Source organism: Arachis ipaensis, chromosome B6 (assembly GCF_059453495.1).
Source record: "Arachis ipaensis isolate K30076 ecotype BB chromosome B6, ASM5945349v1, whole genome shotgun sequence".
Lineage (NCBI taxonomy): Eukaryota > Viridiplantae > Streptophyta > Magnoliopsida > Fabales > Fabaceae > Arachis > Arachis ipaensis.
This window is the reverse complement of record NC_142441.1, coordinates 122898589-122924802: the sequence shown is the minus strand read 5'-3', so window position 1 is coordinate 122924802 and position 26214 is coordinate 122898589. Positions and strand designations below refer to the sequence as shown.

The following is a 26214-nucleotide window of genomic DNA, read 5'->3' as shown; positions in this document are numbered from 1 at the left end:
CATTTACGAAGAATCAGACGGAATAATCCAAGAAGAAAATTTTCTTGATGATGATAGTCACAAGTCTAGTTCTCCTAGTGATGAACTTGCGTCCGCAAGTGAATTCTCTGAGATCGAAGAATTTTCCCCAAGTGAATATGAAGATGATGCGGAGGTAGATTTCTCTCAACCTCCAATCTATGACTCAAGTGATGAGGAAGACATAGAAGACTTTGACCAGGATACAGATACAATTGAAGACCTTTGCAAGGAAGTGGAAGAATTCACAGAAGAGCACAAGGAAACGGAACTTGCAGAACCACCAAAAACACCTATCTCAAGGCCATTACCACCTAATACAAGCTTCAAGTGGGTACAATCCTTAACTTATAATTTTACTTATTCACTTGAATATGGTTTGCTTGAAACAGATGGCCAACTTAGAGCTCTCTGCGGCTTTAAGAGTAAGAGGGAAATGGCTCGTACTCAGAGTTGGTGCACAAGGTTCAATAAGGTTCCACGCTTCACCTCGAAGTACACGGATTGGTATCATGCTCAACTGCATGGATCACAGAGAACGTTTGGTCACCATGGTGAGATTCTACTTTTTAAACCGCCCGGATGGAAACATGTAGATAAAGACGGAGGCGGATTTAAAAGCAAGGCTTGGAATCATGGACTCTATCCTGACATTCGTCATCCCGAGAGTCTGAAAATCTGTTTGAAGCTGCTCAGAAGCTTTACATGCCTACTCTGGGACCCCGGAGGCCATTGGCATTCCAAGCACTGGTGGAGATTTTTGGACGAATTTAAACATAAACCACCATAGCAGGAAGCTCCTCCAATGTCCAACTTAAGGACTTTAACTAAAAGTGCTAGGTGGGAGACAACCCACCATGGTATGATCGTTCATTTTGCAATTTTAATTTCATTTAGTCTTGTTTGTTTTTTTTTTAGTTTTATTTTATTATTAAACCTGGAATCATGCATAGCATTCACATTAAGCATTGCATTCTGCATTCTGCATAAAAAAAAGCCACGCAACGCGACCGCATCAGCGACGCGTCCGCGTCGCAAGGAGAGGGGAGAAAATAAAAACGAACAGAGAGTCACGCTGGAGCGTGGCTGGAGGCGTGCCAATGGCACAAATCGTCCCATGCAACCGCGTCATATGGGAATAATGGCCTCCCACGCGACCGCGTGCCCCACGCGACCGCGTGACCAAGATTTCGACGTAATAATGGTGCACAGCCGAAAGTTGTGCTAGAGTGGTGCTGGACTGGCGCTGGACGCGCAGTCCATCTCACGCAACCGCGTGCCCCACGCGGCCGCGTCACATCCTACTAAGTGGCCACTCGCGCGATCGCATGCCCCATGCGATCGCGTCACCCAGATTTTTGGCAACATGCAATTTAAACAGAGAGTTGTACGAGCGCGAGGCTGCCCTCGCGCCAGCAGTATAAAACAGGTCACGCGACCGCGTGACCGACGCGACCGCGTCAATCAATTTAAGCGCAAGTCGCGCGACCGCGTGCCCCACGCGATCGCGTCGATTGCGCCGCACAGCTTATCCTAATTTGCCAAATATCTTATCTTTTCTTCCCCAATCCTAATTTCTTCTATCTTTTCTTCTTTCTTCTTTCTTTCTTACTCTTCTCATTCCTCTTATCTTTTATTTTATTTTATTTATTTGCATACTTTCATTCATTGCATTTTAATTTTGTGCATATTTTTATTTTCTTTTCTAAAATTATTGGCGTTCAAATGTTCTTATTCAACTGTTATATCTTTTCTGGTATTATCTTGGTGCTTAGTGACTTGTTTACACTGTTGGGTAATATTATTTAAATCAATGCTATTCTTTTATGATATTTGAATTCCTTCTTGCATTGACATGAACTTATATTGATATTTTACCCACACTCCTTCCCTTGGTTGCATATTCTGCACCACTGGTATGCCATGGCTTCTATTGTTTTCTCACGTACATGTTGAAGCTTCCATGTAAATGAGACCATTATCATTTGGCATTAACCCACCCATACTTCATTTATTTTCTTATCTTTATTACTGGGTTACTTTTTCTTCCCTTTTTCTTTTAGGATGGCCACCCGGAAGGGAACCGGAAGGCGTTTGCATGGGGAAACAGACAAGTCCATCTGCACAATTCTTGGAGAAAAGCATCAGTTGGAGCAACCCGTCCACCTGCACATCTCAGCATGCACCAAGGACGGTGCAATCTTTAAGTGTGGGGAGGTCGATACCGATCTCCATGGGTTAGTTACTCCTCTATCTCAACACCAATGATTTATTTTCCTTATTCATTGTTGCATTTGCATGTTTGATTGCATATTTGTTTAATTTTTTGCATATTTTACCACTTGGTTGAAGTAATATTTTCTTTTTCAAGAAAATTTTTAGAGAATTTCACTAATTTGAATAAAATTTAATGTTACACTTGTTTGAAGAGATATTATACTGGAACGTGGTTTAGAACTCGAACACACAAAACCTGTGAGATTTTTGAACCTATTTGAATTGGTTACATTTTATCAACCAAAATTATGTTTTAGTGTGTATTTTTCTCTCTAAAATTGTGATCTTTGTCTTGCTTAATTCTATATTTCCATTGTTTGATGTATACATGCACTTATATGATTGAGGCCTTTGTTTCACTAAACTTACATACCCATATGGCCTTACCTTTCATTATCCTTTGCAAACCAATTTGAGCCTATTTTACCCCTTTGTTCTTTACTTTAGCACATCATTAACTCTAAGCGGAAAACAATATTGTCCTTAATTTGAATCCTTGGTTAGCTTAGACTAGTGAGAGTGCTCATGAATTAAGTGTGGGAAAAAGTGGGTTTGGAAATATTTGGTTTAAGAATTGGGTGTTATATATCTTTATGAAAATGTGAAAGAAATGTTTAGGACATGTTCATGCATTCAATAATTTAATCATATGCATTGAGAAAAATAAAAGAAAAAAAATATATATATATATATATAAAAGAAGAAGAAAAAGAGAAAAAGAAAAGAAAAAGAGCAATTAAGCAAAAAGGGGACAAAATGCCCCAAAGTAAGTGAAAGCAATGCATATGTACTGTATTTGAAAATTAGAATGCATGAATATGTGGAAAACATGGTTAATGGATAGTTAGATATTATATTATGATTACATGGATTGCCTAAAGTTAGGTGGAAAGTTTAAGTTAATTAAGGATTCAGATTTTAGTCCACTTGGCCAAATACAATCCTACCTTGACCCTAACCCCATTACAACCCTTAAAAGACCTCTTAATATGTGTATCTGTGCATTAAATTTATGTTGATTGTTAGATGAAGAGCAAGCCTTAGAAAGTAAGGTTAGTAGAGAATTGAGAGAATCGAACCTTAAACACTTGAGTGATTAGAGTATATACACTACCAGTGAGGGTTCGATGCTCAATTCCTTGTTCCCTGCTTTCATGAGCTATTTTCTTCTTGCAAGTCTATTTGTACTTCATTTTCATGATTTGAATTAGTGAAATCCAGTTCATATTTCTTCTTGAAGGATTTGTTTACTTTTAACTAAGTAGGTAGAATCATTTTGCATGTAGTTGCATTCATATAGATAGGTTGCATTTCATACATTCTATCATTCCTCTTCATCTTTATAGCTTCTCTTGAGCTTAGCATGAGGACATGCTAATGTTTAAGTGTGGGGAGGTTAATAAACCACTATTTCATGGTTTATCTTGTGCTCAATTGAGTGATTTTTATCAACTCTTTACCCACTTATTCATACTATTTGCATGTTTTACATTTTCCTTCCTGGTTTTCTGCTATGATTGAAAACATGCTTCTTTGATCTTATATTTTCTTATTATTAATCCTCTCTTATTACCATTAGATGCCTTGATATGTGTGTTAAGTGTTTTCAGAGATTACAGGGCAGGAATGGCTCAGAGGATGGAAAGAAAGCATGCAAAAGTGGAAGGAATACAAGAAGTTGGAGAAACTTCTAAGCTGTCCAGCCTGACCTCTTCGCACTCAAACGGCTATAACTTTAGCTACAGAGGTCCAAACGACGCAGTTCCATAGTTGCCCTGACGCTAGGTGACGCGAACGCGTGATCCACGCGGACGCGTCGCATCTGCAAACTTCAATCCGCGCGGCCGCGTGGACGACGCCTCCGCGTCACTTGTCCGCGACCTGAACGTACCAGAATACGCAGGGGGCAATTTCTGGGCTGTTTCTGACCTAGTTTTCGGCCCAGAAAGCATAGATTAGAGGTTATAAAGTGGAGGAATGCATCCATTCAGATAGAGCTCGCCAATTTCTAGTCTTCATGATTTAGATTTAGTTTAGAGAGAGATTCTCTCTCTCTCTTAGGATTTAGGACTTCTTCTTGTTTTGGGAGTAACTCTGGATCCAGGTTTTAATGTTCCTTTATTTCAATTTTACCTTTATTTATTTGATTCCAATATTTGAATTGATTATTATAATTTAATTTATGAATTATTCCATGTTACAGATTTCTATTTGAATTAATGATATTCAAGGTATTTTCAGTTTATGATTGTTCTCTTTGATTTAAGTTGCCATTACTTCCCATCTAAGGACACTTTTATTATTCCAGCAATTTACTTTTTCCCCTTTTGGTCTTGGTTAAGAAATCAGTGACTCAACATTATCGAACTCAGCATAATTGATAATCGTTATCTTGCTAATTGATCTGAACTTCAATAATCCCAACTTTTTCCTAGGAAATAAATAGGATTCGAAGGTCAAACTAATTAGTCCCTTGACTTACCTTTGCTTCATAAGGTTAACTAAGTGGAATTAAGATACAACTTTCATTATTGTTGAGAGGGATAACTAAGTTGGACTTCTAATTTCCCTTATCTTGCCAAAAGTTGTTTTACAGTTATTATTTATTTTTAATTGCCATTTAATTCACTCGTCATTTAAATTACTTGCTTCTCACCTTCTAAACCCCGATTACAACCTTTATAACCAATAATAAGAACATACTTCCTCGCAGTTCCTTGAGAAGACGACCCGAGGTTTGAATACTCGGTTAACAATTTTTAAGGGGTTTGTTACTTGTGACAACCAAAACGTTTGTATGAAAGGACTTTTGAAGGTTTAGAAACTATACTTGCAATGAGGATTTATCCGCAAATTTCTAGACCACGCAAAAGTCCTCTCATCATCCATTCCCAAACTCTAGTGGTTACCTTTATATACTGTTAGCTGTAGATTATGTTTCTAAATGGGTGGAAGCAATTCCTACCCGTACTGATGATGCTAACACTATTGTTTCCTTTGTTAGAAATCATATTATCTGTCGCTTTGGATCACCACGAGCAATCGTGAGTGATCAAGGCACTCACTTTTGTAACAGGAGACTAACAGGATTACTGAAGAAGCATGGGATAGTTCACAAAGTAGCAACAACTTATCATCCACAAACCAATGGACAAGCAGAAGTGTCTAACAGAGAGATTAAATACATTCTGGAGAAGATAGTATAGCCTCATAGGAAGGACTGGAGTGCCAAGCTACAAGATGCACTCTGGGCATATAGAACAGCGTACAAGACACCCATTGGGATGAGCCCCTTTCGCTTAGTGTACGGAAAGGCTTGCCACCTTCCAGTAGATGTAGAACACAAGGCTTCTAGGTTGTGATGGAGTGCAACATAAATTTTGAAGAAGCTGGTGCTGAAAGGAAGCTGCAACTAGCAGAATTAGAGAACCTTCGCCTAGAAAAATATGACAACTCCAGGCGATACAAAGAGAAGATGAAGGCTGTCCATGACAAGCACATAAAAAGGAGAGAGTTCAGACCAGGGGAGTTAGTTCTTCTTTATAACTCCAGACTGAGACTTATGCCAGGAAAACTGAGATCAAGATGGGAAGGTCCCTTTAGAATAGAAAAGGCAGAGCCATACAGAGTTTTTTACCTGCGTCATCCTTCTAGCTCCAAATTCATCAAGGTTAATGGATATCGCCTAAAGCTTTATCATGGTGAGAAGATGAAGGATCACAAAGAGCTAGAGATTTTCCTCTTGGAAGACCCACCAACAGAAGCAGAATGAGCCTGAAGACTGTCTAACTTAAGGACGTAAAAGCAAAGTGCTAGGTGGGAAACAACCCACCATGGTATGATTGTTCCGTTTCAGTCTTAGTTTTGTTTTATTTTACCTTACTTTATTTTTCTTAATGACTCTTCCCATAATCTCTGCATATAGTCTGCATTTGTATTTGCATTCTGCATATATAAAAAAAAGCACGCGACGCACAAGCTTCACTGACGCGTCCGCGTCGTAAGTGCATTCAGAACAAATAAGAAAAGAAGCAGAGAGTCACGCGGGAGCATGGCTGGAGGCGTGCCTTAGGCACAAACACGCCCACGCGTACGCGTTCCTGACGAGTCTGCGTCACTTGAAAATTCAGCCATTCACGCGTGCACATCACCCACAAACACGCGTGACCCCGCGAACTCGACGTAAAGGAGTGTATGGCAGAGAGTTATGATGGAGTGGGGCTGGAATGGTGCTGGAAGCACAAGCCCTATCACGCGTACACGTCCCCCATGCGTACGCGTCATTTTTCAAAATGATGCCATTCACGCGTGCGCGTCACTCACGCGCACGTGTCACCCCAAATGTTGGCAATATGCGAATGAAACAGAGAGTTGTGCGTACGCGAGGCTGCTCTCGCGCCAATGGCACAATTCATTTCACGTGTACGCGTCACCCACGCGTACGCGTCACTTGAAAATAACGCCAACCACGCGAACGCGTGCTCCACGCGCACGCGTCACATGCGATGCACAGTTTAACTATACCTGCGCCAGAATTCTTATCTTTTCTTCCCCAATCCTAATTTTTTCTTCTCCCTTCTTAATTCTTCCTTCTTCCTTCTTTCTTCTTTATTCCTTCTCACTTTTTACTTTCTCCCTCCTTCTTTCTTTTTTCACATTCATCATCAAGGTTCTTTTCTTTTCTTCTTCCCTCTTTACTTTTCTATTATTACTTTTATCTATGTTTTCTTCTTCTTTTTCTTTTTACCTTTATTATCTATGTTTTCTTTTTCCTTCTTTTTGCATTAATTTAATTGGTGTTAGAAATTTAATTGGGTGATTGTTTTCTTCTATATTTTGCTTGTGAGTATATTGAGGAATTGTTTGACGATTAATATTACTTCTTAAAGGATTGCTTGCATGTTCAATTTAATACGTTCAATAACATATTTATCATGCATGCTAAGTGTTTGTGAAAAAGTCCGTATGGCATTGTGCATTATTTTTAAATTATTCGATTCTACTACTCTAATGCCTGTTTTTTCAAAAAACCCCTTTTTATATATTATTAATTGAATATAATTGTTAATACAAACAGATTGTTAGTTTGAAACACTTGATAATCAAATTGGGTAATTAATGCTTGATCTATCCTACTCATGCCTTTGCCGGCATGCCAATAAACATCTTGCATCTACTTGCCATAACATGCACTTGCTATATTTCCATTGATGAACTTTTCACATGGAGTCGTGACCATGTGTTAATGACATCCTTCTTTACCGTGCATTGATTATCACTTGTACCATCCTCTTCCTTGCTCGAACCCTTAGCGTTACATGTTACTTTTTCTTTCCTTTTCAAGATGGCCACCAAGAAGAAAGAGAAAGCTACTCCCAAACTACCAGCAAGGAAAGGAACAAAAAGAGCACTAGTGGCAGAGCCATCTTCAACAGCAGTAAAGCCCTCAACAAAGCGAGTCAAGAGGATCATCAAGGTCGATGAAAAGAGAAAGCCTTTCCAGCAAAGGACACTGCGCGGTTCACTAACCGCTACTGTGAGCAGATGTTCCCCATCCTGGCTGAGCAGAACTATAACAATGAGTACCTTCTCATTCTTCTGACCCACATTATTGAATTTGTTGAGCCCTACATTGAGCGAAGACAATGGAGATTCCTACGAAGACAGCCACGGCAGGTTAACCTTTCATGGGTAGTTGAATTCTACTCCAATTTTCACATGCCAACCATGCAGTCTGTCTATGTCTGTCAGAAGCAAGTCCCCATAACTGAAGAGGCCATTCAGCGAGCTTTAGATCTTCCCCCTGCTCCAGAAGGATTGGACGCATTCCAAAAAGCCTCATTCAAGCGCCAGACATACCAATTTCTCAGAGTTATAGCACAACCTGGCAGCAGATGGATCTATGGATACCATCGATCCGACCTAAGGGCATATTGGCTTCAGCACTCACCTTGGAGGCTCAAGTATGGACACAGATTATGTCCCATTTTATCTTTTTGAGCACTCACGAGTCCTCCTTCACTGCAGACATGGCTGTTCTACTCTGGTGTATCCTTACAGACCAGCCTCTCAATTTACCAAGACACCTTTGGCGACTATGGAACACGTACAGATTACGGGCAACTTACCTTTTCCTGCCTTGATTTCAGATCTAGTCTCAGCAGCCGGAGTCTCCTACAGAGCTGGGGACACCAAGGCCATGATTCCACGGGATGATCAGTACGTCCCTCATGGAAAGTACATCAGACCTCCAGCAGCCACTACTAGCCAGCCAGCAGAATCGGCCAGAGATATTCCTTCTCCTTCCACATCACAAGAACCTTCAACAAACCAACTGCTCCATCAGATACTTGAGAGGTTAGACCGGCTTGACCGAAAGGGAAAGCAAAGGGAGCACCGTAACAAGCGCCGATTTACATACCTCAAGGAGCTGCTTGTTGGTAACCACCCACCTGAAGAAGACCCAGACACCCCGGACTCCACTTCATTTACCAGCACAGGGAGCCATGACGGTCCCGATTGTGGAGATAATGCTACCAGCCCCCTTTTGTTCCTGACTGATGGCACCGAGGACGGTGCCAAGCTTTAAGTATGAGGAGGTCGGTCAGTACCTGACTTCCGGAGGTAATTTCTCTTCCTTAGCACCAATAAATTATTTATTTTTCTTTTGTTTAGGATAGGATTAATTGCATAGTAATAGATATTTGCATGCATGTTCTATTTGGTTGGAAAAAAAATAAGTTTCTTCTTAAGACCCTATTTTTGAAAATTTCACTAATTTAAATCAAACTTTTGTGTTAAAACTTGTTTGAAGATTGTAAATTGGAACATAGTTTAAAGCTAGAACACACAACCTGTGAGATTTTGAGCTTATTTATATGGTTACATTATTTAACCATACATTTTTATTCTTGTGTGTTTTCTTCCCTATGATTGTAATCTATATTTTGTTCCATCCTATATGTCCAATGTTTAATGTGTTTATATGCTTGCATATGATTGAGGCCATTATTTTATTAGCTCACTTATTCCAAATAGCCTACCCTTTTCAATTACCTTTGTTTGCCACCTTGAGCCTTTTTATCCCCCTTGTTCTATATTTTACCACATCACTAGCCTTAAGCAGAAAAACAAATTAAATGCCCCAATTGAATCTTTGGTTAGCTTAAGATAATATGTTAACTAAGTGTGGGAAAACTGTGGGAACTTGGGTTGATGAAAGTGTTAAAATTTTATTGACAAATTATTGGAAATTTGGGTACCTACTCATGTGAAAACAGACAAATTAAAAATTCATGTGCATTGATAATGTTATGTTTACTTTTATTTTTAATTAAAAAAATTATATATATATATATATATTTCCAGCATAAATAAATAAATAAATAAGGGGACAAAATTACCCCAATGCTAAATTTAATGAAAAATCAATGCATATATGATACAAGTTAAGAGAAAAGTTGATACATGAGTATGTGAAATATGCAAAAGTGAGAACTTTGGGTAGCTAAGCATGATTTAAGAAGAATATAGAGTATGTATAGGTAAGAGCTTAGGCCATTCAAAGATTCAATTTATAGCTCACTTAGCCATATACATACCCTCACCTTTACCTTAGCCCCATTACAACCTTGAAAAGACATCATGATGTTTGCATTGGTACATTAAATACTTGTTGATTGGTTAGGTGAAGAACAAAGTTTAGAAAGCATGATTAGAGAAGAGTAGAGTGATTACCCTATACACTAGAGTGACTAGAGTGCATATACACCATCTGTGAGGTTTAATGCTTGATTCTATGTTCCCTGCTTTTATGAGCTGTCTTCTTACAAGTTTACTTGTCTTTTATTGTATAATTTGAATTAGTGGAATTTGAGTTATTTTTGTCTTAAAGAACTTATTTACTTTTGACCAAGTAGACAAAATCATGTTAGCATATGGCTGCATTCACATACATAGGTTGCATTGCATTGCATGAGTCTTACTTTTTCCTACTCATTTATTTTGTCTCCTTGAGCTAAGCATGAGGATATGCTAATGTTTAAGTGTGGGGAGGTTGATAAACCACTATTTTATGGTTTATTTTGTGCTCATTTGAGTGGTTTTCATTAAGTCTTTACCCACTTATTTATATGATTTGCATGATTTTATATTTCCTTCCTAGTTTTGTTCTATGGTTGAAAACTTGCTTCCTAGGAAACTTTAATTTGTGTATTTTAATTCTCATTTATACCATTCGATGACGTGATCCATGTGTTAAGTGTTTCAGGCCTTACAGGGCAGGAATGGCTTAAAGAATGGAGAGGAAGCTTGCAAAAATGGAAGGAACACAAGAAACTAAGGAGATAACCAACGAGCATCGACGCGCACGCATGGCTCACGCATGCGCGCGATATGAAGAAATTTACAGCGACGCGTCCGCGTGCCTGACGCGCACGTGTGACAAGGAAATTCGCCGAATGACGTGCACGCGTGACATGCGCGATCTGTAGAAATAACAGAAAACATTGGGGGCAATTTCGGGCCAAGTTTTGACCCAGTTTTTGGCCTAGAAACACAGACTAGAACCAGGAAACGTACAGAGACTCAAGACACATTCTCATTAGCATAGTTTTTAGGTTTTTAGATCTGAATCTAGAGAGAATTTTCTCTTCCTCTAGGTTTTCTTTACATTCATATTTCATTAGTTTTATGATTTTGCTTTGGGATATTGAAGAGTCATCACCTCTGTTGAAGATACTATTCTAGTTTGTTTCCTTACTTCCTATTTATTTATTCCATATTCTCAATTCTTGTTTAGAGTGGTAATTAGATTATTTTGGATTTATTAATACAAAGAGTACTTTTCCTTTAATTAATTTTCAATCCCTATTTTATTTAATTTATCATGTCTTCTTCTTATATTTCTATGAGCGTTATATTCATGTCAATGGAGTAGATTCCTTACTTGACATTGGGGTTGATTAAAAAGAGACACTTGAGTTGGAATGCTCAAGTGATTAGTTAAATTAGAAGTTGTTGGCTAATTCTGTATTTACTAACGCTAGACCTTCCCAAGGGAGAGGACTAGGATTTGCGAATAAGAGTTAGCTCAATCACTTGACTTTCCTTTATTTAGTAAAGGTTAACTAAGTGAAAATAACAACCTCTTTATACTACACTTGAGAGAATTCCAACAAGGATAGAACTTCCAATTAATCATTCCCCCAGTCAAGGCCTTTTTAATTAGAATATATAATTTTCTTTTAATTTACAATTATTTATTTTCTGTCATTCACTCTCAAAATCTCTCGAAAAAAATTCCTGATTAATAAATTAGCATCCTTTTTAGCAACTCGTTGGGAGACGACCTGGGACTCATACTCCCAGTATTTTTATTCTAAACTTTTGTGACAATCTTTCTAAATTGATGAGGCAGATTTCAGCTGGTTAAGAGCTATACTCGCAACGCTGTTTTCACAGTGACTTCTTAATTGGCCAACTCCCGCCTTACTCCATCAACCACTTATTTTCATTCTTGTGTGCATTATTCTCTTTCTATGATTGTAATCTTTGATTTATTTGATTCTATATGTCCATTATTTTGTGTATACATGCACTTATATGATTGAGGCCATTATTTCAATTAGCTCACTTACCTAAATAGCCTACCTTTTGTCTTCCATTGTTAACCAATTTTGAGCCTATGCTTAACCCATTTGTTCTTAATGTTAGCACATTACAAGCCTTAAGTGAAAAATAATAAATATCCCTTATTTTGATCTTTGATTAGCTTAGGCTAGTGAGAGTGCTTATCATTCAAGTTTGGGAGAGTTGGAAACAATGGTTGGGATAAAAGGGTGTTTTTATATTTTTGTCAAAATTTTGGGAATTGGGTACATACTCATGTGTTAATCAAATATAAGACCATATACATTGATACTTTTGTATACTTTATTGCAAAAAGAAAAAAATAGATATATACAAAATAAATAAATAAATATATATATATATATATATATATATATATATATATATATATCAAAAAAATAGAAAAAGAAAGAAAAAAAAAAGCAATAAAAAGGGGACAAAACTCCCCAAGGTGAAGTTCAATAAAATCAATGCATATGTGTGGTGATAAAAAAGAGAATGCATGAGTGTGTGAAAAAGTGAAGAATTGGTAGTTAGGTTTGTTTAGAATTATATAGATCGATATATAGGTTAGGTGGGAAGTTTAAACTTATCAAATATTCAAATTCTAGTCCACTTGACCATATGCAACCTTACCTTGACCCTAACCCCATTACAACCTATGGGAAAGTCCTCATGATATTCGTATGCATGCATGAAATAATTGTTGATTGTTAGATGAAAAATAAATCTTGGAAAGCATGATTTGGGGAGAATTGAGTAAATCAACCCTATACACTTGAGTGACTAGAGCGGATACACATCCGGTGAGGGTTTAATCGCTCAATTACATGATTCCACCCATGATCATCTTTTCTTGCAAGTTTGTAAAATCATTCCAATAATTCAATTCGATTGTGGGTTTGCTTTGATTGATAATGCCGTTAGCCCTCGTGCTTGTATATGTATTCTTGGAAGTTGATTTATTTTGACCAAGTAGTTGCATTCATATAGATAGAGTGCATTTAGGTAGTTTACATTGAATAAATGTTGATACTCTTTGTCTCTTTCTTGAGTTTAGCATGAGGACATGCTTAGTTTAAGTGTGGGGAGGTTTGATAAACTCCAATTTTGTGGTTTATCTTGTGCTTATTTTGGGGGATTTTATCATCTTTTCTCACATTTATTCAATGAAATAGCATGGTTTTGTAATTCTCCCTTAATTTATACTTAAGTATAAAAACATGCTTTTTAGGCCTTAAAATTGGTAATTTTAATTCACCTTTGATTCCACTAGATGCCTTGATGTGTTTGTTAGTGAATTCAGGTTGAAAAGGCTAGGAATGAATCAAAGGAGTGAAGAGAAAAGCATGCAAACTAGAGAGCTCATGGAAAAACAAGGATTTGGAGTGCATTCATGGATGCGCACGCGTGCCCGACGCGCACGCATGGATACGAGGTCGCATGGCGACGCGTACGCGTGACCCACTCGTACACGTGGGTGGAAAAATGCCAAGCGACGCGTTCGCGTACGCGTCGATACTCGCACGTGACCACATTAAAGTGGAAATGCTGGGGCGATTTTTGAGCTGCCCAAGCCCAAATCCAACCCATTTCTAAGGCTATTTCATGCAGAATTCAAGATTGGACAAAGAGGGAGCACTTAGTTGCAGGATTGGCATCGTGTAGGTTAGTTTCTAGAGAGAGAAGCTCCTTCTTCTCTAGAATTAGGGTTTTTAGGTTATTGTGCACCCTAGATCTAGTTCCGAATTCCTGATTTCAGCTTGTTTCCTTTACAAGACACTTAACTGGGTGAATCCTTTCATATTGTGATTCAGCTTTTCTAGATTCCTCAGCCAATGGTGTCCAGAGTTCTTATGCACACTCTTTTTGCTTTGGATCACAACTTTAACTACTCAGTCTCAAGCTTTTCACTTAACACCTTCACACCACAGGCATATAGTTAGGGGAGCAGCTCATTTGAACTGTTTAGACCAATATTTTGTTTCTTTTAGGCCCTCCTAACCATTGATTCTCAAAGTCTTGGATCCTTGCTCTTGCCTTTCATTTAAAGAGCTATTGGCTTTTTCTTTTTCTGCTTTTTTTTTGCATTTTTTCTGCTGTTTTTTCTTGCTTCAAGAATCAGTTTTTGGATTTTTCAGATTACCAATAACACTTCAATTTCATCATCATTCTTTCAAGAGTTAACATTTTTTAACTTCAACATCAAATATGCACTGTTCATTCATGCATTTGGAAAACAAAAGCAATGCCACCACATCAAATAATTGAACTATTCTTAATATATAACTCGAAATTCATGCATCTTACTTTTTTTTTTTCAATTAAAATTTTTTCTTTTAAGAAAGTGAGAGATGCATAGAATATTTAATAGCTTTAAGACATAAAGATGATCATGCACTAGAAACAAACAATAAGATAAATACATGAAAAACAGATAAATGACATAGGCAAAGGGAAGTAAGGAACGAATCTACCTTAGTGATAGCGGCTACTACTCCTTCTGGAGGATCCAATAGAGTGCTTGATTTCTTCTATGTCATGCTTCTACCTCTGTTGTTCTTTCCCTCATAACTCTTTGATCTTCTCTTATTTCATAGAGGATGGTAGAATGCTCTTGATGTCTCATCCTCAACTGATCCATGCTGAAGCTTAATTCTCCTAGAGAAGTATGCAGTTAGTCTCAATAGCCTTGGGAAGAAAAAATGCATTCCTTGAGGCATTTCATAGATTTCTTGTTGAGGCAGCTCCACATGCTCTTGCTGTGGTCCATGTGCTGGCTCTCTAGTTTGCTCCATCCTTCTTTTTGTGATGGGCTTATCTTCCTCAATAGGAATGTCTCCTTCTATGACAATTCCAGCTGAATTGCACAGATGACAGATAAGGTGGGAGAATGCCAACCTTGCTAAGGTGGAAGGCTTTTCAGCTATCTTGTACAACTCTTGAGGTATTACCTCATGTACCTCCACCTCACTCCCAATCACGATGCAATGAACCATGATGGCCCTATCAATGGTCACTTCTGACCGATTGCTAGTAGAGGTGATAGAGCGTTAAATAAATTCTAACCATCCTCTAACTACGGGCTTGAGGTCAAGCCTTATCAGTTGGATAGGCTTACTTTGAGCATCCCTCTTCCACTAAGCTCCTTCCACACAAATATCTGAAAGGACTTGGTCCAATCTTTGATCAAAGTTGACCCTCCTAGTGTAAGGACGTGGGTCTCCTTGCATCACTGGAAAATGGAGCGCCAACCTTACACTTTCTGGGCTGAAATCCAAGAGTCGCCCTCGGACCATGGTGCTCCAATTTTTGGGATGTAGGTTCACACTAGTGTCATAGTTTTTAGTGACCCATGCATTTGCGAAGAACTCTTGCACCATCAAGATTCCAACTTCCGGAATAGGATTGGTTAGGACTTCCCAACCTCTCCTCCGAATTTTTCTTCGGATCTCTGGGTACTCATTCTTTTTTAGTTTAAAGGGGACTTCAGGAATCACCCTCTTCTTTGCCACTACTTCATATAAGTGGACTTGATGGGCTTTGGTGATGAATATTTCCATCTCCCAAGATTCGGAGGTGGAAGCAACTACTTTTCCCTTCTTCTTTCTAGAGGATTCTCTAACTTTGTGTGCCATAAGTATGAATAGAAAGCAAAAAGCAAGGCTTTTTCAATACCAAACTTAAAACATTACTCGTCCTCGAGCAAAATAAGAAAAAAAGAGTAGAAAAAGAAGAGGATAGAGGGGAAAAACAGGGAAAGAGGGTTCGGCCAAGGGGGTTAAGTGTATGAATGGTGTGTGTATGAAGGGTGGGAAGAAGGGTATTTATAGGGGTGAGATTGGGTAGGGTTCGAATGAATAGGTGGAAAATTTTGAATTTGAAGTGAGTGGGGGTTAGTGGGAGTTATGATGGTTTTGGGAAGAGATCTGGATGTGATTGGGTTACGGTGTATAGGGAAGAGTGAAAGTAAGAGAGAGAAGAAGGGGGTTAGTGGAGATTCTGGGGGACCCACTGATCCTGTACGGCTAGGGAATTCGAGTTTTCTGCCTCCTTGTAGGCGTTAAACGACCAGCTCCTACTCCTGGCTGGCGTTCAACGCTAGCTTGATGCCCCTCTTGGGGCGTTGAACGCCCCTTGGCTTGCGTTCAACGCCAGCTTCATGCTCCCTAGCTGGCGTTCAACACCAGCAATGCTACTCTTTAAAGGCATTGAACGCCCACTTTGGCCTCCCTGGCTGGCGTTCAACGCCAGCAGGGTTCCTGCACCAGGGTGTTCTGTTTTTAGCTCTAACTGTTTCTATTCTAACTATTACACATGATCACAAACTTAAAGAAAACATGAAAATTAAACTGTTAAAACTTAAATAAACTTAATGAAAAACAGAAATAATTTTAATTATGGTTAGATTACCTCCCAACAAGCACTCCTTTAACGTCACTAGCTTGATGGTTAGCTCCTTACAGAGATGGATAGGGTCTCAGAATTTTGCCCCTTACAGTGAACTTCTTGGCTGCGCTCTCATGGATAAGTTCCACATGTTCCAGAGACAGGATCTTGTTCACAGTATGTGGAATGACTGGGTTGTCAGTGAAGTCAACTCTCATGACAGGTGAGAGGCCTTCAGTGGGGATCTTCTTATCCCTCCAGCCTTTAGGTACTTTCTTCTTAGTACCAGTATTTTCAGTGTTTGATAATGGCTGCCCAACACCAAACTTAGAGTTAATGTCTGGGGCTGTGTATGTCTCTGCACTAAGAGAGAGGGTTGGAATACTGAGTGTTGCACAACTGTCTCTTTTCAATCAGAGTGAGAGTTGGAATACTGAGTGTTACGCAACTGTCTCTTTTCTATTAGAGGGAGAGTTAGGGTTAGGCATCTTGAACAAGATGTGGTCCTCCCATAACTGTAAAATCAGTTTTTCCTTTGCTACATCAATGACGGCATTGGCAGTGGCTAGGAAAGGTCTTCCAAGGACGATGGATTCATCTTCTTCCTCCCCAGTGTCCAAGATTATAAAATCTGTAGGGATGTAAAGGTTCTCAACCTTAACTAAGACATCCTCTACCACACCATATGCCTTCTTCATTGACTTGACTGCCATCTCTAGTGAGATTCTTGAAGCTTATACCTCAAAGATTCCCAGTCTTTCTATTACAGAGAGTGGCATGAGATTTATACTTGACCCTAGGTCACACAGAGCCTTATCAAAGGTAATGGTGCCTATGGTAGAAGGAAGAAGCGTCCGGGATCCGGCAGCTTTTGAGGTAACTTTTGCTGAACCAAGGCATTGAGTTCCTTGGTGAGCACTGAAGGTTCTTCCTCCAATATCTCTATGCCAAATAACTTTTCATTCAGCTTCATCAGAAGTCCTAGGTACCAAGCAACTTGCTCTTCCCTAGTTTTTTCTTCCTCATCAGAGGAAGAGTACTCTTTAGATTTTATGATCTTTAACCAAGCATTCAAGGGAACTTCAATGGGCTCATCATGAACCTAGGGTGTTATCAGTTCTTCAATAGGGGAGTTCTCAGTAGGCTTAGGGTTGCCAACTACCCCTATTGTAGCATTCAATGCCAGGACTTATGTTTCTTTGGGCGTTGAACGCCCAACTTGCGTCCCTATGCTGGCGTTCAACGCCAGCTTTTATGCTGCCTTGGGCGTTGAATGCCTAGTAAGGACCTCCTTACTGGCGTTCAACGCCTGTGATAGTAGATTTTTGGGCGTTGACCGCCCAGTAAGGACTTCTTTACTAGCGTTCAACGCCAGTGATGGTGGCTTTTAGGGCATTGAACTCCCAGTAAGGACCTCCTTACTGGCGTTCAACGCCAGCTTGTGTGCCATTTTGGGCGTTGAACGCCCAGTAAGGTCTTCCTTACTAGCGTTCAATGCCAGAGTATCCCCTTCAGATTCAGCCTCAGCTTTTACAGTGATGGCCTTGCACTCCTCTCTTGGGTTTACTTCAGTGTTACTAGGAAGAGTGTTAGGAGGAGTCTGAGGGATTCTCTTACTCAGTTGACCAACTTGTACCTCCAGATTTCTGATAGAGGACCTAGTTTCTGTTATGAAACTGTGAGTGGTCTTAGAGAATTCAGAGACTATGGTTGCTAAGTCAGAAAGACTCTGCTTAGAAGTCTCCATCTGTTGCTGAGAAGATGGGAATGATGGTCTGGTGTTGAACCTATTCTAGGTTCTTCTACCTTGATTATTGTTGAAGCCTTGCTGAGGCTTCTGTTGATCCTTCCATGAGAAATTAGGATGATTTCTCCATGAGGAGTTGTAAGTATTTCCATAGGATTCTCCCATGTAATTCATCTCCTCCATTGAAGGTTAATCTGGATCATAAGCATCTCCTTCATAGGAGGTGTCTTGAGTACTGCCAGCTGTAGCTTACATTCTAGTCAAATACTGAGAGATCATATTAACCTGTTGAGTCAAGATCTTGTTCTGAGCCAATATGGCATTCAGAGTGTCAACCTCTAGAACTCCTTTCTTCTGAGCTATCTGGTGTGTGAAATTGTGATCACACTTTTCACAACTCCGCACAACTAACTAGCAAGTGTACTGGGTCGTCCAAGTAATACCTTACGTGAGTAAGGGTCGATCCCACGGAGATTGTCGGCTTGAAGCAAGCTATGGTCATCCTTGTAAATCTCAGTCAGGCGAATTCAAATGGTTTTGAGCTTTTGATAATTAAAATATAATTAAAACAGAAAATAAGATAGAAATACTTATGTAATTCATTGGTGGGATTTCAGATAAGCGTATGGAGATGCTTTGTTGTTTCTGAACCTCTGCTTTCCTATTGCCTTCATCCAATCATTCATACTCATTTCTATGGCAAGCTGTATGTTGGGGGATCACCATTGTCAATGGCTACCGTCCGTCCTCTCAGTGAAAATGGTCCAGCTACGGGTTGCGTAGGGCTAATCATCTGTCGGTTCTCACTTGTGTTGGAATAAGATCCAATGATCCTTTTGTGCACTGTCACTGCGCCCAACAGTCATGAGTTTGAAGCTCATCACAGTCATCCCATCCCAGATCCTACTCGGAATACCACAGACAATGTTTAGACTTTTCGGATCTCAAGAATGCTGCCAATTGATTCTAGCCTATACCACGAAGGCTCTGATCTCACGAAATGGAAGGCTCTGTTGTCAGGAGAGGCAACCATGCATCGTGAACCAGGAGGCTAAGAGATACACACTCAAGCTATTGCAGATAGAACGGAAGTGGTTGTCAGGCACACGTTCATAAGTTAGAATGATGATGAGTGTCACGGGTCATCTCATTCATCAGGTTAAAGTGCGAGTGAACATCTTAGAGAAGAAGTAGGCGTGAATTGAATAGAAAAACAGTAGTAATTGTATTAATTCATGAAGAACAGCAGAGCTCCACACCTTAATCTATGGGGTGTAGAAACTCCATCATTGAAAATACATAAGAATAAGGTCTAGGCATGGCCAAATGGCCAGCCTCCCCAAATATGAAATGAAGCTCTCTAAAAGGTGATCAAAAGATCAAAAGATGATCCAAAGATGAAAATATAATAGTAAAAGGTTCTATTTATAATGAACTAATGGCCTAGGGTTTACAGAAATAAGTAAATGATGCAGAATCCACTTCCGGGGCCCACTTGGTGTGTGCTTGGGCTGAGCATTGAAGCTTTTTTGTGCATAGGCTATTTCTGGAGTTAAATGCCAGCTTTGGTGCCAGTTTGGGCGTTTAACTCCAATTCTGGTGCCAGTTTGGGCGTTTTACGCCAAAAATTTTAGGCTAAATTTGAACGTCAGTTTGGGCCATCAAATATCGGACAAAGTATGAACTATTATATATTTATGGAAAGCCCAGAATGTCTACTTTCCAACGCAATTAAGAGCACATCAATTGGGCTTTTGTAGCTCCATAAAATCTACTTCGAGTGTAGGGAGGTCAGAATCCAACAGCATCAGCGGTTCTTTTTCAGCCTCTGAATCAGATTTTTGCTCAGGTCCCTCAATTTCAGCCAGAAAATACCTGAAATCACAGAAAAATACACAAACTCATAGTAAAGTCCAGAAATATGATTTTTATTTAAAAACTAATAATTATATACTAAAAACTAACTAAATCATACTAAAAACTACCTAAAAATAATGCTAAAAAGCGTATAAATTATCCGCTCATCACAACACCAAACTTAAATTATTGCTTGTCCCCAAGTAACTAAAAACAAAATAGGATAAAAAGAAGAGAATATACAATAAATTCCGAAAACATCTATGAAGATCAGTCTTAATTAGATGAGCGGGGCTATTAGCTTTTTGCTTCTGAACAGTTTTGACATCTTACTTTATCCTTTGAAGTTCAGAATGATTGGCATTTATAGGAACTCAGAATTCAGATAGTGTTATTGATTCTCCTAGTTTAGTATGTTGATTCTTGAACACAGTTACTCTATGAGTCTTGGCCGTGACCCTAAGCATTTTGTTTTCCAGTATTACCACCAGATACATAAATGCCACAGACACATAACTGGGTGAACCTTTTCAGTTTGTGGCTCAGCTTTGCTAGAGTCCCCAGTTAGAGGTGTCCAGAGCTCTTAAGCACACTCTTTTTTTGGTTTGGACCACGACTTTAACCGCTCAGTCTCAAGCTTTTCACTTAACACCTTCACGCCACAAGCACATGGTTAGGGACAGCTTGGTTTAGCCGCTTAGGCCAGGATTTTATTCCTTTAGGCCCTCCTATCCATTAATGCTCAAAGCCTTGGATCCTTTTTTATTTTACCCTTGCCTTTTGGTTTAAAGGGCTATTGGCTTTTTCTGCTTGCTTTTTCTTTTTCTTTATAATTTCTTTTTTTTTTTGCATTTTTTTCTGCAAGCTTTTCACTGCTTTTTCTTGCTTCAAGAATCAATTATATGGTTTTTTAGATTATCAAATAACATTTCTCCTTTTTCATCATTCTTTCAAGAGCCAACAATTTTAACATTCATAAACAACAAATTCAAAAATATGCACTTTTCAAACATTCATTCAGAAAATAAAAGGTATTGCCACCACATCAAAATAATTAAACTATTTTAAAATTCAAAATTCATGTGCTTCTTTTTCTTTTTCAGAAAACATTTTTTTTATTTAAGAGAGGTGAAGGATTCATAGGACATTCATAACTTTAAAGCATAGACACTAAACACTAATGATCATGTAATGAAGATCCAAACATAGATAGCACATAAAGCATAAAAATCAAAAGAACAGAAAGTAAGACAAGGAAATCAAAGAACGGGTCCACCTTAGTAATGGCGGCTAGTTCTTCCTCTTGAAGATCCAATGGAACGCTTGAGCTTCTCTATTTCTCTTCCTTGCCTTTGTTGCTCTTCTCTCATGGCTATTTGATCCTCTCTAATTTTATGGAGAATAATGGAGTGCTCTTGGTGCTCCATTTTTAGTTGCTCCATATTGGAACTCAAATCTCCTAAGGAGGTGTTGATTTGCTCCCAATAGTTGTGTGGAGGAAAATGCATCCCTTGAGGCATCTCCGGAATTTCTTGATGAGGGACTTCCTCATGCTCTTGTTGAGGTCCATAAGTAGGCTCTCTTATTTGCTCCATCCTCTTTTTAGTGATGGGCTTGTCCTCTTCAATGAGGATGTCTTCTTCTATGACAACTCCAGCTAAATTTCATAGGTGACAGATGAGATGAGAAAAGGCTAACCTTGCCAAAGTGGAGGTTTTGTCAGCCACTTTGTAGAGTTCTAGAGATATGACCTCATAAACTTCTACTTCCTCTCCATTCATGATACTATGGATCATGATATCCCGGTCTATTGTAACTTCAGACCGGTTGCTAGTAGGAATGATAGAGCGTTGGATGAACTCCAACCATTTCCTAGCCATGGGTTTAAGGTCATGCCTTCTCAATTGAACCGACTTGCCTTTGGAGTCTCTTTTTCACTGAGCTCCTTCCACACATATGTCCATGAACACTTGGTCCAACCTTTGATCAAAGTTGACCCTTCTAGTGTAGGGACATGCATCTCCTTGCATCATTGGCAGGTTGAATTCCAACCTTACATTTTTTGGACTGAAATCTAAGTATTTTCCCCGAACCATTGTATGCCAATTATTTGGGTTCGGGTTCACACTTTGATCATGGTTTTTGGTGACCCATGTATTAGCATCGAACTCTTGAACCATTAAGATTCTGACTTATTGAATGGGGTTGGTGAGAACTTCCCAACCTCTTTTTCGAATCTCATATCGGATCTCCGGATACTCATTCCTTTTGAGAATGAAAGGGACCTCAGGGATCACCTTCTTCTTGGCCACAACTTCATAGAAGTAGTCTTGATGGACCTTTGAGATGAATCTCTCCATCTCCCATGACTCGAAGGTGGAAGCTTTTGCCTTCTCTTTCTCCTTTCTAGAGGTTTTTCCGGCCTTAGGTGCCATAAATGGTTATGGAAAAACAAAAAGTAACGCTTTTACCACACCAAACTTAGAAGGTTTGCTCATCCTCGAGCAAAAGAAGAAAGAAGGGAGTAGAAGAAGAAGAAAATGGATGAGATGGAGAGGTGTGAGTAGTCCGGCCAAGGGGGGAAGTGTTTATGATGTGTGAAAATGAAGGAGGGTGAGGGGTTTATATAGGATTGGAGAGAGGGGTAGGATTGGTGTATGAGGGGTTGGGTTTGGGAGAGAAATTATTTGAATTTGAATTGTGGGTATTATTAGGAAGAGTGGTGGAGGTGATTGGTGAAGAGGTGATGGGGAAGAGAAATGGAGGTGATTGGTGAGGGGTATTTGGGGAAGGGTGTTATGGGAAGGTGTGAAGAAGAGAGAGAGAAAGTTAAGGTAGGTGGGGATCCTGTGGGGTCCACAGATCCTGAGGTGTCAAGGATTTTTCATCCCTACACCATTTTGGCGTGTAAACGCCACTTTGAGTGCCAATCCTGGCGTTTAACGCCAGCTTTTCTTCCCTTTCTAGCGTTAAACGCCAGCTTGATGCCCTTTTCTGGCGTTAAACGCTAGTCTGGTACCCTTTTCTGGCATTAAACGCCCAGAATGATGCCAGACTGGGCGTTTAACGCCCATTCTGCTACCCTTACTGGCGTTTCAACGCCAGTAAGCTCCTCCTCCAGGGTGTGCTATTTTTAATGCTATTTTTTATTTTGCTTTGATTTTTGCAGTTGTTTTTGTGAATCCACATGATCATCAACCTAAGAAAAACATAAAATAACAATAAAAATTTAACATAGATAAGTAAAAATTGGGTTTCCTCCCAACAAGCGCTTCTTTAATGTCAATAGCTTGACAGTGGGCTCTCATGGAGCCTCACAGGTACTCAGAGCATGATGATGGCCTCCCAACACCAAACTTAGAGTTTGAATGTGGGGGCTCTGTTTGACTTTGCATTGAGAGAAGCTTGTCATGCCTTTTCTCCATGTGTATAGAAGGAGATTCTTTAGCTTTAAACACAAGGTAGTCCTCATTCACTTGAAGGACCAACTCTCCTCTGTCAACATCAATCACAGCTTTTGCTGTGGTTAGGAAGGGTCTGCCAAGGATGATGGATTCATCCTTATTCTTCCCAGTGTCCAGGATTATGAAGTCAGCAGGGATGTAAAGGCCTTCAACCTTTACCAAGACATCCTCTACAAGTCCATAAGCCTGTTTCCTTGAATTGTCTGCCATCTCTAGTGAGATTCTTGCAGCTTGCACCTCAAGGATCCCTAGTTTCTCCATTATAGAGAGGGGCATGAGGTTTATACTTGACCCTAGGTCACACAGAGCCTTCTCAAAGGTCATGGTACCTATGGTACAGGGTATTAAGAATTTTTCAGGATCCGATTTCTTCTGGGGTAATGTCTGCTTAATCAAGTCATTCAGTTCATTGGTGAGCAAGGGGGGTTCATCCTCCCAAGTCTCATTACCAAATAACTTGGCATTCAGCTTCATGATTGCTCCAAGGTACTTAGCAACTTGCTCTTCAGTAATATCTTCATCCTCTTCAGAGGAAGAATACTCATCAAAGCTCATGAATGGCAGAAGTAGGTTCAATGGAATCTCTATAGTCTCTATATGATCCTCAGATTCCCTTGGTTCCTCAAATGGAAACTTCTTTTCGTTCAGAGGACATCCCATGAGGTTTTTCTCACTGGGAATCACGTCCTCCTTTCTCTCTCCAGGTTCGGCCATGTTAGTCATGGTTATGGCCTTGCACTCTCTCTTGGAATTTTCTTCTGTATTACTTGGGAGAGTGGTAGGAGGAGTTTCAGTAATTCTCTTATTCAGCTGACCCAATTGTGCCTCCAAATTTCTAATGGAGGATCTTGTTTCATTCATAAAACTTAGTGTGGTCTTAGATAGATCAAAGACTATGGTAGCTAGGCCAGAATGACTCTGCTCAGAGTTCTCTGTTTGTTGCTGAGAAGATGATGGAAAAGGTTTGCTATTGCTAAACCTATTTCTTCTACCATTATTGTTGTTGAAGCCTTGTTAAGGCTTCTGTTGGTCCTTCCATGAGAGATTTGGATGATTTCTCCATGAAGGATTATAGGTGTTTCCATAGGGTTCTCCCATGTAATTCACCTCTTCCATTGCAGGGTTCTCAGGATCATAAGCTTCTTCTTCAGAAGATGCTTCTTTATTACTGCTGGATGCAGCTTGCATTCCAGTCAGACTCTGAGAAATCATATTGACTTGCTGAGTTAATATTTTGTTCTAAGCCAATATGGCATTCAGAGTATCAATCTCAAGAACTCCTTTCTTCTGAGTTGTCCCATTGTTCACAGGATTTCTTTCAGAAGTGTACATGAACTGGTTATTTGCAACCATTTCAATGAGTTCCTGGGCTTCTTCAGGTGTCTTCTTCAAATGAAGAGATCCACCAGCAGAGTTGTCCAATGACATCTTGGACAGTTTAGACAGACCATCATAGAATATGCATATGATGCTCCATTCTGAAAGCATGCCAGAAGGACACCTTCTGATCAATTGCTTGTATCTTTCCCAAGCTTCATAGAGGGATTCGCCTTTCTTCTGTCTGAAGGTCTGGACTTCCACTCTAAGCTTACTCAATTTTTGAGGTGAAAAGAACTTTGCCAAGAAGGCATTGACCAGCTTTTCCCAAGAGTTCAGGCTTTCTTTGGGTTGTGAGTCCAACCATGTCCTAGCTCTGTCTCTTACAGCAAAGGGGAAAAGCATAAGTCTGTAGACCTCAGGGTCAACCCCATGGGTCTTAACAGTGTCACAGATTTGCAAGAATTCAGCTAAAAACTGATGAGAATCTTCCAATAGAAGTCCATGATACTTGCAATTCTGCTGCATTAGAGGAACCAATTGAGGCTTAAGCTCAAAGTTGTTTGCTCCAATTGCAGGAATTGAGATGCTCCTTCCACAGAAGTCAGAAGAGGATGCAATGAAGTCACCAAGTATCCTCCTTGCATTGTTGGCATTGTTGTTATTTTCGGCTGCTATGTCTTCTTCTTTTTCAAAAATTTCTGTTAGGTCCTCTCCAGAGAGTTGTGCTTTGGCTTCTCTTAGCTTCCTCTTCAAGTTCCTTTCAGGTTCAGGATCATCTTCAACAAGAATGTCTTTATCCTTGTTCCTGCTCATATGAAAGAGAAGAGAACAAAAAAGTATGAAATCCTCTATGTCACAGTATAGAGATTCCTTGAGGTATCAGAGAAAATAGGAATAGAGGGATGAGGTAGGTAGATAAGAATTCGAACATATGAAGAAGGAGAGAGAGTCCGAATTGCTAATTGAGGAGGAGTGTTAGTCCTTAAATAGAAGAAGGTGAGGAGGGGGAAAAATTTTCGAAAGTTTTTAAATTAAATAAAAATCTAAAATAATTAAAAAGAATTTTGAAAAAAAGTGGTTGATGGTTTTTGAAAAATGGTTATAAAAAAGATAAGAAATAATAATTTTTGAAAAGATAAGAAATTAGAAAGAGATTTTGAACTTGGAATTTTAAAAAGATGTGATTTGAAAAAGATATGATTTAAAAAAGATATGATTGAAAAACAATTTGAAAAGATTTGATTTTTTAAAAATTGATGACTTTGACTAACAAGGAATTTAAAATATATGATTCTAAAATTCAAATGTTGAACCTTTCTTAACAAGGAAGTAACAAACTTGAAATTTTTGAATTAAATCATTAATTGGTAGCCAGGATTTTTGAAAATAGTGAGAGAAAAATTTTAAAAAGATTTGATTTTGAAAAAGATATGATTTGAAAAAGGATTTGATTTTGAAAAATTATGAAGATTTGAAAAAGATTTGAATTAAAAACTAACTTACCTCCCTTGT

At 39.2% G+C, this 26214-nt stretch overlaps 1 non-coding gene across 1 annotated transcript; it reads left to right on the top strand.

Moving 5' to 3' along the window:
- Positions 1–24868: 24868 nt before the first annotated feature.
- Positions 24869–24972, top strand: LOC148562562 (small nucleolar RNA R71). Its single transcript, XR_015888297.1, has one exon. It is a non-coding gene; the product is annotated as a small nucleolar RNA R71 (small nucleolar RNA).
- The last annotated feature ends 1242 nt before the right edge of the window (positions 24973–26214 follow it).